This window comes from Heterocephalus glaber, unplaced genomic scaffold, assembly GCF_053883595.1.
Source record: "Heterocephalus glaber isolate CG9 unplaced genomic scaffold, H.glaber_assembly_v1.0 deba00001761, whole genome shotgun sequence".
In the NCBI taxonomy this organism is placed as follows: domain Eukaryota; kingdom Metazoa; phylum Chordata; class Mammalia; order Rodentia; family Bathyergidae; genus Heterocephalus; species Heterocephalus glaber.
The window spans coordinates 900,949-917,038 of NW_028258458.1; positions in this window are offsets into that span (position 1 = coordinate 900,949).

The window sequence follows — 16,090 nt, forward strand, 5'->3', positions numbered from 1 at the left end:
GGTGGGCGGGGCGTGCAGGGGCGGCGCGAGGGGAGGGGGTGGGGTCCTGTGTGCAGCCGGAGGCCGGGTTGTTGGGGGTGGGTCGGGGAATTTGGGGGGGATGCTGAGCTGGGGCGCCCCTCGCCCGTGCGCCTGACTCTGGCAAGCATGGGACGCGCGAGCCTCCTTAGCCCACGGTCCCGCATCTCTCCACCGCGGGTTCTGGGGTGGTCCTCACTCCATCCGGGACTGACGATATTCCTGCCGCCCTCCCGGAGTCAGGCTGGGGACGAGGGCGAAGAGAGCCACGTGCAGCGAGGTCCCCTTCCCGGTGCGCCGAGCTCAACCAGGCGGGCGCGGAGGCCCGGGCGCTCTGACCTCCCCGCCTCGGCCTCCCGGAAGCCGCCCACCATCCGCAGGGCCTGACTAAGCCGGAGCTCAGCCCCACCCGAGACGGCTCGGGGTCGGCTCGGGGTCGACACGCGCCAGGTCTTGCCTGTATTCGAGAAAACCTGAGGCAAGGGAAGAAGGTTCCCCTTCCACTTTCCTTCTTTCTTTCCCTCCCTCTTCCCGGCCTCCCTCCCCTCCCTCCCTCATTCATTCATTCCTTCATTCATTCTTCAACGAAGCGGGCCTCTGGTCCCGGTCCAGGCCTGCGCGGAGCTCGCTGGCTGGTGGAGAGACCCTAATACTCCGAGCCTGAGAAGGGTCAGGCTGGGACTAAAAAATGACGTAAACCAGACTCTGGAGCTGTTCATACCACAAAGCCAAGCTTTCCTTCCGCGTGAGGCTGGCAAGAAAACCTGCCTGCCAGGAAGAACCCCGGGCAAGTGGGCTTAAAAAACCGGGAAAGAAAGAAAAAACAAGAAGAACTGAGTTGACTCAGCAGGGCTGGCAGCCAGCTGCGCAGCCTTCGGAATGCGAAAGCTCACGCCCAGCTCTCTGATGTGCCTGCAGTCACTCAAACACCCGGCCAGGCCGCCGCGGTCGCAGCAGAGAGGAAGGGCAGGGAGGAAACCCGCAGCCTGGCGGTTCAGATGGCCACCATCTGGCCTGTGCATCTGGCCTGTCCGCCGCCCCGGCCCCTCAGCCTCTCTCCTGTGTCAGCAACGCTGTCCCGGGCTGCTCCTCTTCCCCAGCTTCCGACCCCAAGAGAAATGACCCATGCTCTCGCCTCACCTGAGGGCCTTTTCCAGAACTGCTTTTAAAGCTTCTTTGGTAAGAAAAAAACAAAAATCAAACAACAACAAAAAACTTCTTTGGTGTCTTTTTTCAGACAGCACAAAAACAGCAGAGACTAAACTGGGGGGAGGGGCAGTGCACACCCTTAATTCCAGCACTCTGGGAGGCTGAGGCGGGAGGATCACAAATGTGAGCCCAGCCCCCAATTTAGAAACTTGGCAAGATCGTCTCAAAAATAAATACATAAATAAAATAATAATTTAAAAAATGTATATGCAATGAAGAAAAGTCTAGAGATGTAGTTCAGTGCAAAAGCCTGTTCAATCCCCAGTACAGAAAAAAGGAAAACAAAAACTTTAAAAACCAAGAAAACCACAGAAGACTCAGGGGCACCTTGTACACTTTACAAAAGGCTCCCATCCTCCTGGGCTTGGAGCTGCCCTGGACTTTATCTTAAAAGCGCCCTCTGACCCAGCCCTAACAGTCACCCTGACCGTGTGTTCCTGCAGGGGACATCCTCATGCCCTACCCCTGGCCTTGACCACAGGCCGCTCTGGTTCTGATAATTAGCTAGGAAGATAGCCCGGAGCTGAATCTGGGGGAGGGAACAGGATCTGCACGTGGGAGGCTGAGGCAGGAGGAGCACCTGGAGTTCCAGGCCAGGCTGGGTTACATAGTGAGCTCAGGGCCAACCTGAGCTACAAAGGGAGTCCCTGCCTCAAAACAAACAAGCAAGCAAACAAACAAATAAACAAAAACAAAGTAGCAGCTAGGATCCTAGCAGTCACTAGGATTAAAGGAATATGTGATCACTTGGGAACACTACCTGGGGTAAATGAAGTGCCCCGTGGGATGCTTGTTGCATTTATTTATTTATTTTTGAGAAAGAGTCTCTCTAGGTAGCCCAAGCTGACCTTGAACTCAATGTATAGCCCCAGCTGACCTTGAACTCAAGGAGATCCTCCTGCTTCAGCCTCCCAAGTGCTGGGATTACAGGCATGTGCCACCACCCCCAGATAGTGGCTGTCTACAAAGCAGTTCTCTGGCTCCAGTCAAGCTTGTAGATGACTTCAGCCTCCCCTGACACCTGTCAGCAACTGCAGGAGACTGCAAGCCAGGAACACCCAGCCCAGTAACTTTGGAACTCCTGATTCATAAGAGCTATGAGATAATAAATATTGTCAGCCAAGCATGATGGCACATCCCTGTAATTCTAACACTCGGCAGGCTGAGGCAGGAGGATTGCCATGAATTCAAGGCCACCCTGGGCTACATAGCGAGACCCTGTTGCAAAAAAAAAAATTGTATCAACATACATGGAGACATTTATGTATAGAAACACACATTCAACTAGAGATATATACAATATACATGTACAAACATATTTATGGCAAAAGATACAATTATACTATACACATCTACATGTACATATAGGCAATACACAGAGACACATTTATCTACACAGAAATACATGCATATATAATCTACACACATTATATACAATGCATACCCAGGCATATAGAATATCTGTAGACACATTAATATACACCGAGACATGTATGGGATACACACAAACAGACATATGGAGAGAGCCACATTTGTGTACAGTAAGACACATGTGCATACATATACATATTTGTGTGATAGACATGCAGATAAGCATACATAAAATACACAAGACTGGGGTATAGCTCAGTGGTAGGTAGAGGGCTTGCCTAGCTTGTGCAAGGTCCTAGGTTTCATTATCAGAACTGCAAGAAACAACAAAAAATATATATATATATATAAAATCTAAGTAATGTATACGCATATGTAATGCACACAAACTTGTTTATATGACAAGAACTAGATTGCTTGGTGTGGGAGTGCACACCTATGATCCCAGTGGCCTTGGAGGCTGAGGCAAGAGGGTCACAAATCCAAGGCCAGCCTAGGCAGTTTAGTGAGACCCTTTCTCAAAAGGAAAAAAAAGCACAAGGGTGTGCTGGTCCACGCCTGTCATCCCAGCACTTGGGAGGCTGAGGCAGGAGGATCCCCACGAGTTTGAGGCCAGCCTCAACTACATGGTGAGTTCAAGGCCAGGCTGAACTACATGTCAGGTCCTCATCTCAGCGCCCCCAAGAAAAGTTTGGGTGTGATAGTGCGTGCCTGTAGTCCCAGCACTTGGGAGGCTGAGCAGGAGACTGCTGTGAAAAATAATTACTGAAAAAATATAAAAATGAGTAAGGAGGCAGCTCAGTGTGAAGGCCTTGAATTCAATCCCTGCTGAAACAAAGCAAAGCAAAACAAAACCAAAACAATAAAGTCAGCTATAGGGAGAAACACATATCATCCACACACACAGCAGGAACGTGCACAGACGAGTCAGGACACAGGGAGAGGGACAGTGTGCTCTGACGCTGCTGCATGGTTGTTTTCTGAACACTCCAGGGTGCGTCACCCATGTGTCTGCGGCCTCTGACCCTCGGCCAGGAACAGGAACTCTTACATAAGCTCAGGACCGCACCCTGACCCAGGATATCTGCCCCCTGGAGCCCCAGCCGGGCCCTCTCCAGAGCTGTATTCTTGTCCCACTTGTTGTGAACCTTTGAACCCCGACCCCTGAGCGGGACCAATCCAAAGAGGAACCCAGACACGGCTCAGCCAGGACTGGGAGCAGCGGGAAAAATGCACACTGGGCTGGACGCAGTGGTTCCTGCATGTGATCCCAGCCCCTCTGGAGGCTGAGGCAGGAGGATCAGGACTTCGAGGCCAGAGTGGGCAGCATAATACAACTCCACCCTAAAAAAATACACTCTGGCCTGGGACACATGCTTAGCTCTTTTGTTTGTTTTATCTTGTTTTGTTTTCTTTTTTGAGACAGGATCTGGTTGTGTAGTGCAGGCTGGCCTTGAACTCACTGTGTAGCACAGACTGCCCTCAAACTTGCAGTGATCCTCCTGCCTCAGCCTCCCAGGTGCTGCGATTATAGGAGTGAGCCATCAGGCCTGGCTTCAAACTCATTTCTTGCTGGACAGTGCCATAAGATTGTTGAGGCTGCTGCTTGACCCGAAGGTGGCCTTCACTGACTCTCCAGCTGACCACGTGTTTCCTGCCACTCTGCTGACATCTGGGGCTCCTGGGAGGGTCAGCCCTGGGTCAAGGAGCTCAGAGGCAGGGGAGGAGATGACTCAGAATCTGAGTGCCCCAACCGCTCTTCCTCCCAGCCTAGAGCCTGGCACTGCAGGGCTAACAGCCCCCAGGTCACCCAGCAGAGAGCAATAAGCCAGTCTCGGTGCCACATGTGTGACATCCCAGCATTTAGGAGGCTGAGGCAGGAGAATTGCTGGGAGTTCAAGGCCAGCCTGAACTACACAGCGAGACCTCGTCTCAAAAAACGAAAATTAAACCAAAAAAGAATAATAACGAATGCAGTGGACATTTACTGGCCACCCAGGTTTACACCATCAGACATGCCCAGTCCATTTTCTATTTTTCTTTCTTTCTTTCTTCTTGGTTTTTTTGAGACAGGGTCTTGCTATGCAGTTCAGGCTGGCCTTGAACTCACTACGTAGCCTAGGCTGGCCTCAAACTCATGGTGATCCTCCTGTCTCAGCCTCCCTAGTATGTGCACCACCACACCTGGTCTCAAGAATTTTCTTTTTCAAAGAAAGGCATGGTGGCACGTGCATATAATCCCAGCACTCTGGAGGCTGAGGCAAGAGGATCATCATAAGTTTGAGGCCAGCCTGGGCTACATAGTGAGTTCAAGGCCAGCCTGAATTGCATAATGAGACCCTGTTTCAGAAAAAAAAAAAAGAAAGAAAGAATTATCTTTTTGGTACTGAGGACTGAACCCAGGGCCTTCACTAGAGTTGCATCCCCAGCGCTTTTTATTTTGAGACAATCTTTCTTTCTATTTTACTGGTACATTTAGATATACATAATGATAACATTCATCATAAGGAATTTGTATCTCTACATGATATATCTTGCTTCTTTTTTTCCCATTCCCCTCCCATCCCTTCAACCCCCCCTTCCCTTCTTTGTTTACAAAAGCTTTGTTTCCTTTTTTTTTCCTTCCTGAGACAGAGTTACTAAATAGACCAGGTTGGGCTGGGGATTTAGCTCAGTGGTTTCACCGCCTGCTGCACAAGTGCAAGGACCCGAGTTTGATCCCCAATACCAAAAATAAATAAATAAATAGTCCAGGCTGGGCTCAAACTTGAAATCCTTCTGCCTCAGCCTCCCAGAGTGCTGGGATTTCAGGCATGTGCCATCTCATCTGGCGTCAAGAACGTTTTATTCATAATGATTTTCAAGGTTGTTTTTTTTTTTGTATGTGCAAGCATTTTCATTTTGATGAAGTGAGACATGTTTTAGCAGCCTGGTTGAGGTTAGCTGACATGCTCGTCCAGGCGGGTGTCAAGGCTCAGCCTGTGACATTATCCCCACGGCCACGGCAACACACACGTGTGACACCAGCACTGTCTTTGTGTCCCTTGGCAGCCTCTCCCACTGCTCCTCCCTCCAGAACCCTGTAATCATGATCTGTTTACTTTTTATCTTCATATATCAGCTTGCACTTTATAGGATGTCATATACACGGGCCCACAGTGTGTTCTCTGGCTTCTTCCACACGGCGTGATCACACTGCACTTTATCTGTGTTGGAGCGTGTGTCCGCGGTTCAGCTAATTTTATTGCTCTTAGAGCCGTATTGCTGATTCTTTTTCTTTCTTTCCTTTTTTGGGAGTGGGTTAAGACAGGAACTTACTTGTTGTGTGGTCCATACAGCCTTGAACTTGCTGTGCATCCCAGGGTGGCCTCGAACTTCTTTTTTTTTTAGTATGGGGATTGAACTTGGGACCCTGTGCTTTCGAGGCTGGCGGTGGAACCACTGAGCTAAATCCCCGGCCCTAGCCTCAAACTTCTGATCCTCCTGCCTCAGCCTCCTAAGTGCTGGGGTAACGAACATTTGCCACCATACCCAATTATACCATTACCTTTTGTTCTTTATTTTCTTTTCTTTGTTCTCTTCTCCTCTCTCTCTCTTCTTCCTCTTCTTCTTCCTCTTCCTCTTCCTCTTCCTCTCTCTCTCTCGATCTCTCTCTCTCTCTCTCTCTCTCTCTCTCTCTCTCTCTCTCCTGAACTAGGGATGGAGCCCAGGAGCACCCTACTACCTAGCTACATCCCAGCCCTTTTTATTTTGTACTTTTTTTTTTTCCCCAGACAAGGTCTACTAAGTTGCCCGGGAAGGATTTGAATTTATGATCCTCCTGCCTCAGCCTCCCAAGTGCTAGGATTACAGGAGTGTGTTGCCACTCTCAGCTAGTAATGAATAGCCCTTTTTTTGGTTTATTATTTTGTTTATTTTTGTTTGTTTGTTTGTTTGTTTGAGACAGGGTCTTGCTGTGTAGCTCAGGCTGGCCTCCAATGGTGATCCTCCTGTCTCAGCCTCCGGAGTGCTCAGATGACAGGCATGCTCCATCACACCTGCTGTAATGCATAATCTTGAAGGGTGGCATTTTATACATGTACAATTGTACCTGTAGGGCAAAATTCTCCAAAGTGGAGTTACTGGATCGAAGGGGTGTGTGTGTGTGTGATACTGGGGATTGAACCCAGCATGGCACTGAGCTACATCCACATTTTTTGTGTTTTTGAGACAGGGTCAGTTCACTAAGTTGTTCAAGTAGGACTTGAACATCTTCTTTTAAGCACACCTGCCCTTTTAATAAGTATATGTGCGTGATACGTAATAAATAGTGGGAATTGGTACCTAGACACATCACATCTCCATCCTTGTTACTTCCTCTGACCCTCCCCATCCTATCTTCCCCATCCCCAGACCCCTTCCCATCACCACAGTTTGTCTCCCTGTTTCCTATAATCTATCTTTACACTGCTCTTCAAATTATTTATGCTTTGGGTTTCTCATAGAAGAGAAACTATGCAATATTTAACCTTCTGTGTCTGGTTTATTTCATTTGACATTATGGTCTCAAGGCGCATCCATTTTCCTACAAATGTCTCAAGTTTATCCTTCTTTATGGCACAGTAGTGCTCCACTGTGTGTAAATACCACATTTTCTTTATCCATTCATCTACTGGTGGACAGGTAGGCTGCTTCCAAGATTTAGCTGTTGTGAGTTGTGCTGCTATAAACGTGGGTGTGCATGGATCACTGTAATATGATCTTTCAGGAAGATCCTCAGAAGGGGAATAGATGGGTTGGATGAAATTTCCATTTTTAACTTTTTGAGGAATCTCCATGCTCATTTCAATAGTGGTTGTACTAGTTTACATTCCTACCAACAATGGAGAAGGGTTCCTTTTCTCCACAGTCTCACCTGAATTTGTTATGATTTTATTTTATTATTATTATTTTTTTTGGTTTTGTTTTTTGAGACAAGGTCTTGCTATGTAGTTCAGGCTGGCCTTGAACTCACTTATGTAGCCCAAGCTGGCCTCAAACTCATGGATCCTCCTGCCTCAGCCTCCCAAGTGCTGGGATCACAGGCGTGTGACACCATGCCTGGCTTATATGATTTCTCAATGATTGCCATTCTTTCTGGGGTAAGGCAGAATCTCAGTGTTGTTTTAATTTGCCTTTCTCTAATGGTCAGAGATCTTGAACACTTCCTCATGTATTTACTGGCCATTTGTACTGCTTCTTTGAGAAGTGTCTGTTCATTTCATTTGCCCATTTTTTGTTTGTTTGTTTGTTTTATTTTTTGGGGTGCCAGGATCGAACTCAGGACCTTGTGCTTGTGAGTGCAGATTTTAATTTTAATAAAACCTAAAATATTTTTTGCAATGCTTGGGATGGAACCCTGGGCTTTGCGCTACTAGACAAGCTCTCTACCATGAGCTATACCCTGCCAAGGGATGTACATTTGTAATTCGGGAACATTACCCAAGGCTTCCTTGGGAGTTGGGCTATCAAAGAGGACAATGTGTGGGAACGTGTGGTTATTTCCCCTCACCACTGCCAATGCATTGTTTTCGTGAAACTTTTGTGTTCTTGCCAACTTGACAGAGGGAAATGACATTTCACATAGTTTTAACCTTCACCTCCATCTGAGATTATCTTTGCAAATTCTTTTTTTTTTTTGGTACTGGGGATCGAACTCAGGACCTTGCACTTTCGAGGCAAGCGAGGTGCTGCTGAGCTAAATCCCTGGCCCCTATCTTTGCAAATTCTTAATGACCATTTGTATTTTCTGTGTCTGGTTTTATTTTTTATTTTTTTGGTTTTTAGAGACAGGTCCTCCCTATGTAGTGCACACTGGCCTTGAACTCACAGCGATCCTCCTGACTCAGCCTCTCGAGTGCTGGGATTATATGCCCAGCTGGTTTTACTGGTATGTTGCTCTCTTTCTTATAGATGTTTGCAATCTCTGTTTTTTGGGGGTTTTTTTTTTGGTACCGGGGATCGAACTCTGGTCCTTGCGCTTGCGCAGCAGGTGGAGAAACCACTGAGCTGAATCCCCGGCCCTGTTTGCAATCTCTGTATGAGGCAGATTTAATTCTTTGTGATATGAACTGCAAACATTTTTTTCATTTATTTGACCAATGTTTTGGGGGGTTTTTTGAGACAGGGTTTTGCTGTGTAGTTCAGGCTGGCCTTGTACTCACTATGAACCCCAGGCTGGCCTCAAACTCACAGCGATCCTCCTGGCTCAGCCTCCAGCATGCTGGGATTACAGGAGTGTGCCACCACACTTGCTAATGTTTCCTTTTGTTTTTCTTTTCTTTCTTTTTTTTTCAGAGAGTACATTTATCAATGTTTCTTTTTCTTTTTTTCCTCTTTGTTTTCTTGTGCTGGGAATCAAGCACAGGTAGCTGCCACCTGCTAGACAAATGTTTCACCACCCAGCCTCACATGCTCAATCCAATCAAACCACAACATCCTTTTTGTTATTGGTACATGTTTGTGATACGTACTTAATACATTCTACATGGGGAATTGGTATATATACGTATTACATCTTTTTTTTTTTGGTACTGGGGATTGAACTCGGGACCTTGTGCTTTCGAGGCAGGCGCCGGAACCACTGAGCTAAATCCCCGGCCCCTGCATATTACATCTTAATTCTTTATTTATTTGCGGTTTTCTGAGACAAGATCTCACTATGTAGTTCAGCTGGCCTTGAACTCATAATGATCCTCCTACCTTAGCCTCCTGAATGTTGGGATTACAGCTGAGTGCCACCATGCCTAGCAGATTTTTAAGAACATATTTATAAGTGCAAGGTCCCGAGTTGATACCCAGTACCAAAAAAACAAAAACAAAAACAAACATATTTATGAGAAAAGAGGTGAGTGTTGTGGCTTGTATCTAGATGTCCCCCCAAAGCCTCATGTGCTCACAGGTGGGCCTTTTGGGAGGTGACTGGATCATGGGTGTGTGGTGCTGGATTAGAGTGCGTCTACTGGGATCAAGGGTGTGTAGTAACTAAATTAGTTTAGCGTAGTTCTGGGTGTGGGTAATGAGAAGCCCCACCCTGGATGTGGATGACATCAATCAATAGGTTTACAGCCTAGACCGGATATAAAGGGACAGAAAAGCAGGTTTGCTGCTTCACTGCCTCATGCCTGCCCTGCCATGGACTGTTTCCCCTCTGCCATGCCTCCCTGCCTTGCAGCCAGCCGACTCTGGACTGAAACCTTTACATACAGTGATCTGAAGTCCACCTTTCCTCCTTTACCTTGTGTGTTTCGACTATTCTGTCTCAGCAATGAGAAAAGTAACTAAGGCAGTAAGAGACACATACACGCATGAACAGTGTTGTGCACAGCACTCCTGGGCACACCCATTCATTAGGGTGTTCACTGGGCCAGGTGTGGTGGCCTTGCTGGTGGTCCTGTCATTGGACGGTGTGGCAGCCAGCAGCCCTTCCCAGACTCTTCCTGTCCTGTTCAAAGAAGTGGGCAAGGGCTGAGGATTTAGCTCAGTGCCACCTCATCTGCCTCACAAGGGCAAGGTCCTGAGTTCAATCCCTGGCACAAAGAAAAAAAAAGAACTGGACTAGAAGATTGATGAATGTGAAAGTTTCATGTTTATTTAGGGCAAAAGAAGAAGAAAAGGAAGTGCTTGAGTAGAAAAACTGCTCTGAAGGAAAAAGAAAAGATATCCTCTGCACACAGGAAGTCAGTGACGTCCATCCCTTATGTCTGCTTTCTGACGCCAGGTCCAGGACATCCCATCACAGACCTGCTTGATCTCGTGGCAGAATCGAAGAAAGCATTCTCTGATTGGCGTGAAGTGCAGGATTTGGAAGCTATCCACCCACGTGTCTGGATCTCTGTGATTGACAGGTCTCCATGATTGACAGGTTTCTGTGATTGACAGGTCATACCCACTTTGCCATACCCTGATCTCCTACCTCAGTCTCAGCTATTTGAGAGGCTAAGGCAGGAGAATCCCTGGAGTCTAGAAGTTTGAGGCCACCCTGGGCAACATAGCAAGAGCCCATCACACACACACACACACACACACACACACATCCTGAGTAAATATGTATAATTATTTTTTCATTTTAAAAAGGGAAACAAAAAAGGGAGGAAAGATATTTACTAATGTGGCATCACAAAACAGAGGCAGACTTTGGGTGTCTCTTAATGGAAATATGAGCCACCAGTAGTGATGTAATCTTGCTAAAAAATCACACCAAAATCGGAGGAAAAAGTGTCTGGAATATCCAATATCCAAAAAATATGTCTAGATCAGACTATGAGTCACCAGTGTCTGTTAAGCATTTGAAATGTGGCCAGCCCAAGTTGAGACATGCTGCAAATGTGAAATAAACTCAGATTACAGGCTTGGAAGATTTGATTTTTCCTTTTCTTTTTAGTATGTAGTAAGTAGCTACGTTTATTGAAGATCACCAGACAAGAGCAGCAGGAACAGGAGAAAGAGAAAAAGAGAAAGAGAGCAGATTTAGTTTTTCAAAAAGGAAAGAATGTAAAATATTTGACTAATTTTAAAAGTATTGTCACGTATAAAAACTTGTGGGGTGGCAGCAGTACTGGGGACTGAACCCAAGGGCTTCCCACTGAGCTACATCCCCAGCCCTTTTTCACTTTTTGCATTTTGAGATAAGGTGCTGGGTAAATTGCTCAAACTGGGCTCTAACTTGTGCTCCTCCTGCTTCAGCCTCCCAGAGTGCTGGGATTATAGGCATGTGACACCACACCTGGCTTGTTCACACATTAAAATGATCAAATTTTGGGTGTATTGAATTAACAGTAAATAAATTAATTTTTTTTTTTATCTTTTAAAATTAAAGTGGCTGAAGCTGGGCATGGTGGTGGACACCTCTGATCCTAGCACTCAGGAGGCCGAGGCAGGAGGATCCCTGTGAGTTGAAGGCCAGCCTGGGCTGCATAGTGAAACCTTGTCTCAAAAACCCAAAATTCTTTTTGTTCTTTTGGTACCGGGGATAGAACTTGGGTCCTTGTGCTTTTGAGGCAAGCGGCAAAACCACTGAGCTAAATCCTTGGCCCAGTTAACTTTTTTTCTTAAATTTTTGTAACGACTATGTTATTTTCCAGAAATTTAGAAATTATTGAGATAAGGGCCAGGGATTTAGCTCAGTGTGGTTCCACCGCCTGCGTTGCAAGCACAAGGACCCAAGTTCAATCCCCGGTAGCAAAAAAAAAAAAAAATAAAAATAAATTATTGAGATAGCTTTTGCGTTGTTTTCACTGAAAGAAAACTCCTTCCTGGGGCCAGGGATTTCCCCAGCACCAAAAAAAAAGAAGACGCCTTCCTTCAGCTACTCCAGGTATGGTCTGGTCTGCGGGCTCCCCGGTTTAGCCCGGGAAAACGCGCCCCCTGGCGGCGGATCCGAGAGTAGCTTTGGGGGTCGCACATGCGCACTCTTTCCTGGGCTCCGGCAGTTTCCGGGGCTCCCGGAGGCTCAGAGCCTCTATCAGGGGTTCCTAGATGAAGCGGGTTCCGGAGGCTGCATTGGGAGAACATGAATCATCATGTCCAGAGATTCTATGAGGAATAGAATAATAAGGAGCAAGTTTTCTCTATTCACCGCTCTTCGTTTTTCTTTCCACTCCATCCATCTATTCTCAGTACTGGGAAGTGAACCAGGGCCTTTGAATTGAGCTACATTCCCAGCCCTTTTAATTTAATTTTATTTATTTATTTGTCCAGAAAAATTTAACAGGTTTATTTATAATTGTTATAAAGTTGAACTGCTGAAACTTGTTCACTGAAACATTTTGACTTGCATTAATGCTTTACATCCCCGCATTAATATTAAAAATTCATACCCAAGGGAAAATGGAAAAACTGCCGATACCTGATTTCTGTCCCCTATTTTCCACTCAGAATCATTTACTTAGGTACATTTTGACCTCAGGGGGAAAATATCTAATATTCAGAACTACCAATAGCAGGAAGAAGAGAAAAAAAATTATTTTTGAGAATGAAATGTTTCCCACCATAATGGACTCTTAAGCACGTTCTCCACGCATGCGGCGCGCTAGTTGGACAGCTTTTGATATGGATGGCACGCAGGTTGGTATTTTTAAACAGGCCAACCAGATAGGCCTTACTTGCCTCCTGCAAAGCACCAATAGCTGCACTCTGGAAGTCCAGATCTGTTTTGAAGTCCTGAGCAATTTCTCACACCAGACGCTGGAAAGGGAGTTGGTGAATCAGAAATTCAGTGAACTTCTGATAACATCTAATTTCACCGAGTGCCACAATTCCAGTCTTGCAATGATGAGGTTTCTTCACCCCTCTAGTAGAGGGCGCACTCTTACGAGCAGCATTTATTGTTTCCTGGGTGCTTTACCACCAGTGGATTTTCGGGGAGTCTGCTTTGTTTGCTTTTGGGGTTTTTTTTGGGGGGGGTACCAGGAATCAAACTCAGGACCTTGCACTTGTGAGGCAGGCGGCAGAACCACTGAGCTAAATCCCTGGCCCTCGGAGGTCTGCTTTGTAGGAGCCATGGTACAAGGGCCTGCTTATCCCGTTCTCCTTTGGCTGGAGCTCTGCAAGCTAGAGGCGGCACTGGCGTTAGAGGGGGACGGTGAAGCCGTGGCAGCTGCCAGCCCTTTTTATGTTTTGAGTAAGGGTCTAAGTCCCTACGTTGTACAGGCTGAGCTCGAACTTGCACCGTCCTCCCTTAGCCTCCCAGAGTGCTGGGATTACAGGCACAAAGCCCCGGGGAAGTCCTTTGTAGTCTTTCTGTGTTTGGGTTTGCCTGACCTCTCCTCATGATTAGAACCGGGGGAAACATCTTCAGCAAATACCACAGAGTAATAACTACCCTTCCCTTTGGGTCTGGTCAGGAGGCACATGAAATCTATTTCCTACTGTGTTCTCTTGGTTAAAGTGCTATCCCTCAATTTCGTATATAAAGTTACAGTTCCCCCCTTAATAATTACTATGTATAGTATGGGCAGAGACATTGAGACTATGTAACTATCCTGTTTCTCCTGAAACTTTCGTCTACGATTTCTCGGTTGCATCCTGCCTGAATTCATTGCTCTGATTGGCCTGTATTTCCAGCCCTCTGGGAGGCCGAGGCAAGAGGATCATTGTGAACTTGAGGCCAGCCTGGGCTACTTCGTGAGTGAGTTCAAGGCCAGCCTGTATTGCATAGTGAGACCCTGTCTCAAAAAAACAAACCAAAACACAGAAAGATCTGATACATATATGTGTGCCAGTTTCCCAAAATGAATGTAACTCATGTATTGCAAACATACATCAGTATGTATTTTATTTATTTTATTTTATCCATATGTATTTTTAAAGAAGAGGGTAGAGGGTGAGGGTAGAGGGTAGAGGGTGAGACTGAGGACCCAGTGGGTGAGTCCAAGCTGCTGGCCTGGCCCTCACCTTCAGGCGGGGCGTGGGTGCGGCAGGGGCAGCCAGGCATTGCAGATGTTGGGTGTGCTCTGGGGCTTCCAGGGGCCCTTGAAACAGCCACAGGGTCAGAAGTGGCTTCCAAGTGCTTCTCGTGCCTCCTGGAGTGGTTGCCCTGCACCTTCTCCCTCAGCCCAGGTCAGGGTGGGACAGAGGGGTCATATCTTCTACCACAGCTGTGAGGGGTGTCAGGAAGCCAGGGTCGTTACTGAAGGAGTCTTTGATCATTTCCTCCCTTCCCCTCACCATGCCAGGTCCCTTCTCCCTGTTCTGCACCTCCAAGCCAGCTGGTTAGGCTGGGACAGTCTCTCAGGGACCCTCAGAAGTTGCCCATCTAGAGCTGGGCACGATGGGTACACACTTGTATTCCCAGGAGGCTGAGGCAGGAGGATCACAAATTTGAATCCTACCTGGACAATTTATGGAGACCTTGTCTCAAAAATAATAAAATAAAATGAAATTAAAAGAGCTGGGGATGTAGCTCAGTGGTAGAGCACCCCAGCACTGGAAAAAAATCCCTGGTCAGGAGGAAGCTCAAATTCACCCACATACTGTCAAGGGCTGTTTCACTGAGCCATATGTCCAGCCCAATAGTGTTTATTGAATGCCTTCCGGATGCCAGGCATTGTTGTAAATTTTAGGGACCAGGCAGCAAATAAAACAGACGAAACCTCCTGCCCCTGTGGGCCTGACAGTCCAGAAAGAAAAAGCTAGATAGTGATGAAGCCAGTGTTTTAGAAAATCTTAAGTACGAAGGAAGAAAAACAGTGCAGGCTAACAGGGGTATTGATTTGACGGAGACAGGGTCTCGCTATGTAGCCCAGGCTGGCCTTGAACTCACAGTGATTCTCCTGCCTCAGCCTCCCAACTGCTGGGGTTACAGGCGTGGACCACCACTTCCAGCAAGAACTAGGATTCTGTGAGAGAAAGGCCAGAGGAGTAATAAGTGCCCTCAAGCTTAGCGACTTAAAAAGAAAAAAGAAATATAAACTGGGGCTGTAGCTCAGTGGTAGCATGTGTGCTCGGTGTGCATAAAGCCCTGGCTTCCACGAGAGACTTGAGAGCCGGGCCTGGTGGTGCACACCTGCCATCCCAGCACTCAGGAGGCCGAGGCAGGAGGACTGCTGTGAGTTTGAGGAGAGCCTGGGCTACATAGTGAGTGGAAGGCCAGCCGGTACTACATAGGAAGACCCTGTCTTAGAGACAGAGACAGAGCGACAGAGAGAGACAGATTCTGAGGCTCTGGGGACTTTGGTGTCTGCTGGGTGTCCTGGAATCCGTCTCCTGATACAGAGGAGCCACTGTGCAAGTAGCCTTTTCCTTCCTCCGCTGGGTTCACTGAGAAGCCCTGGCCCCAGTGACTAGCAAACAGACCTTCCCATCACTCCACCTGTGGCCTGGTGATGTAATTTTCTAGTCTCTGGTGGATGCCATGTCTGAGACAGAAAATGAGCCTGGAACATCCAGTCACAGGAGAGAGCAAGAAAACTCCCGAGACTATCGGAGCGGCTTCGGCAGGCACCCACCTGAAGAGAGTCCGTCCTGGTTACTTTCTCATCACCAGGGCACAACATCTGCTGCCCACATCTTAAGGGCCGGGGGTTTATTCTGGCTTCAGTTGTGGAGGTTTCAGTCCATATTTATATCAGCTGGCTCCAAGGCAGGGCAGCAGGGCAGAGGGGCCTGGCAGAGGAAAAGCTGCTCATGGCACGGTAGCAGGAAGCAGAGTTACGGGAGGAGACGGGGAGGGGAGATAGCACCTTCCGGGTTCTGGCCATGGTGACCACGTCTTCCCACCAGACCCCACTTCCTAACAACAGTCAGCCACGCTGTAAGCCCCTATAATTCAAGCACCATCCAATGGTCCCACATATGATCATATGAGGTTTTAGGGGGACATCTACACATAAACCATATTATTCCACCTGACCCCCATAAGACTCATCCACATTTCTTTCTTTCTTTTTTTTTTTTTTTTGGTACTGAGGATCTAACTTGGGACCTTGCGCTTTCGAGGCAGGTGCTAGAACCACTGAGCTAACTCCCCGACTCA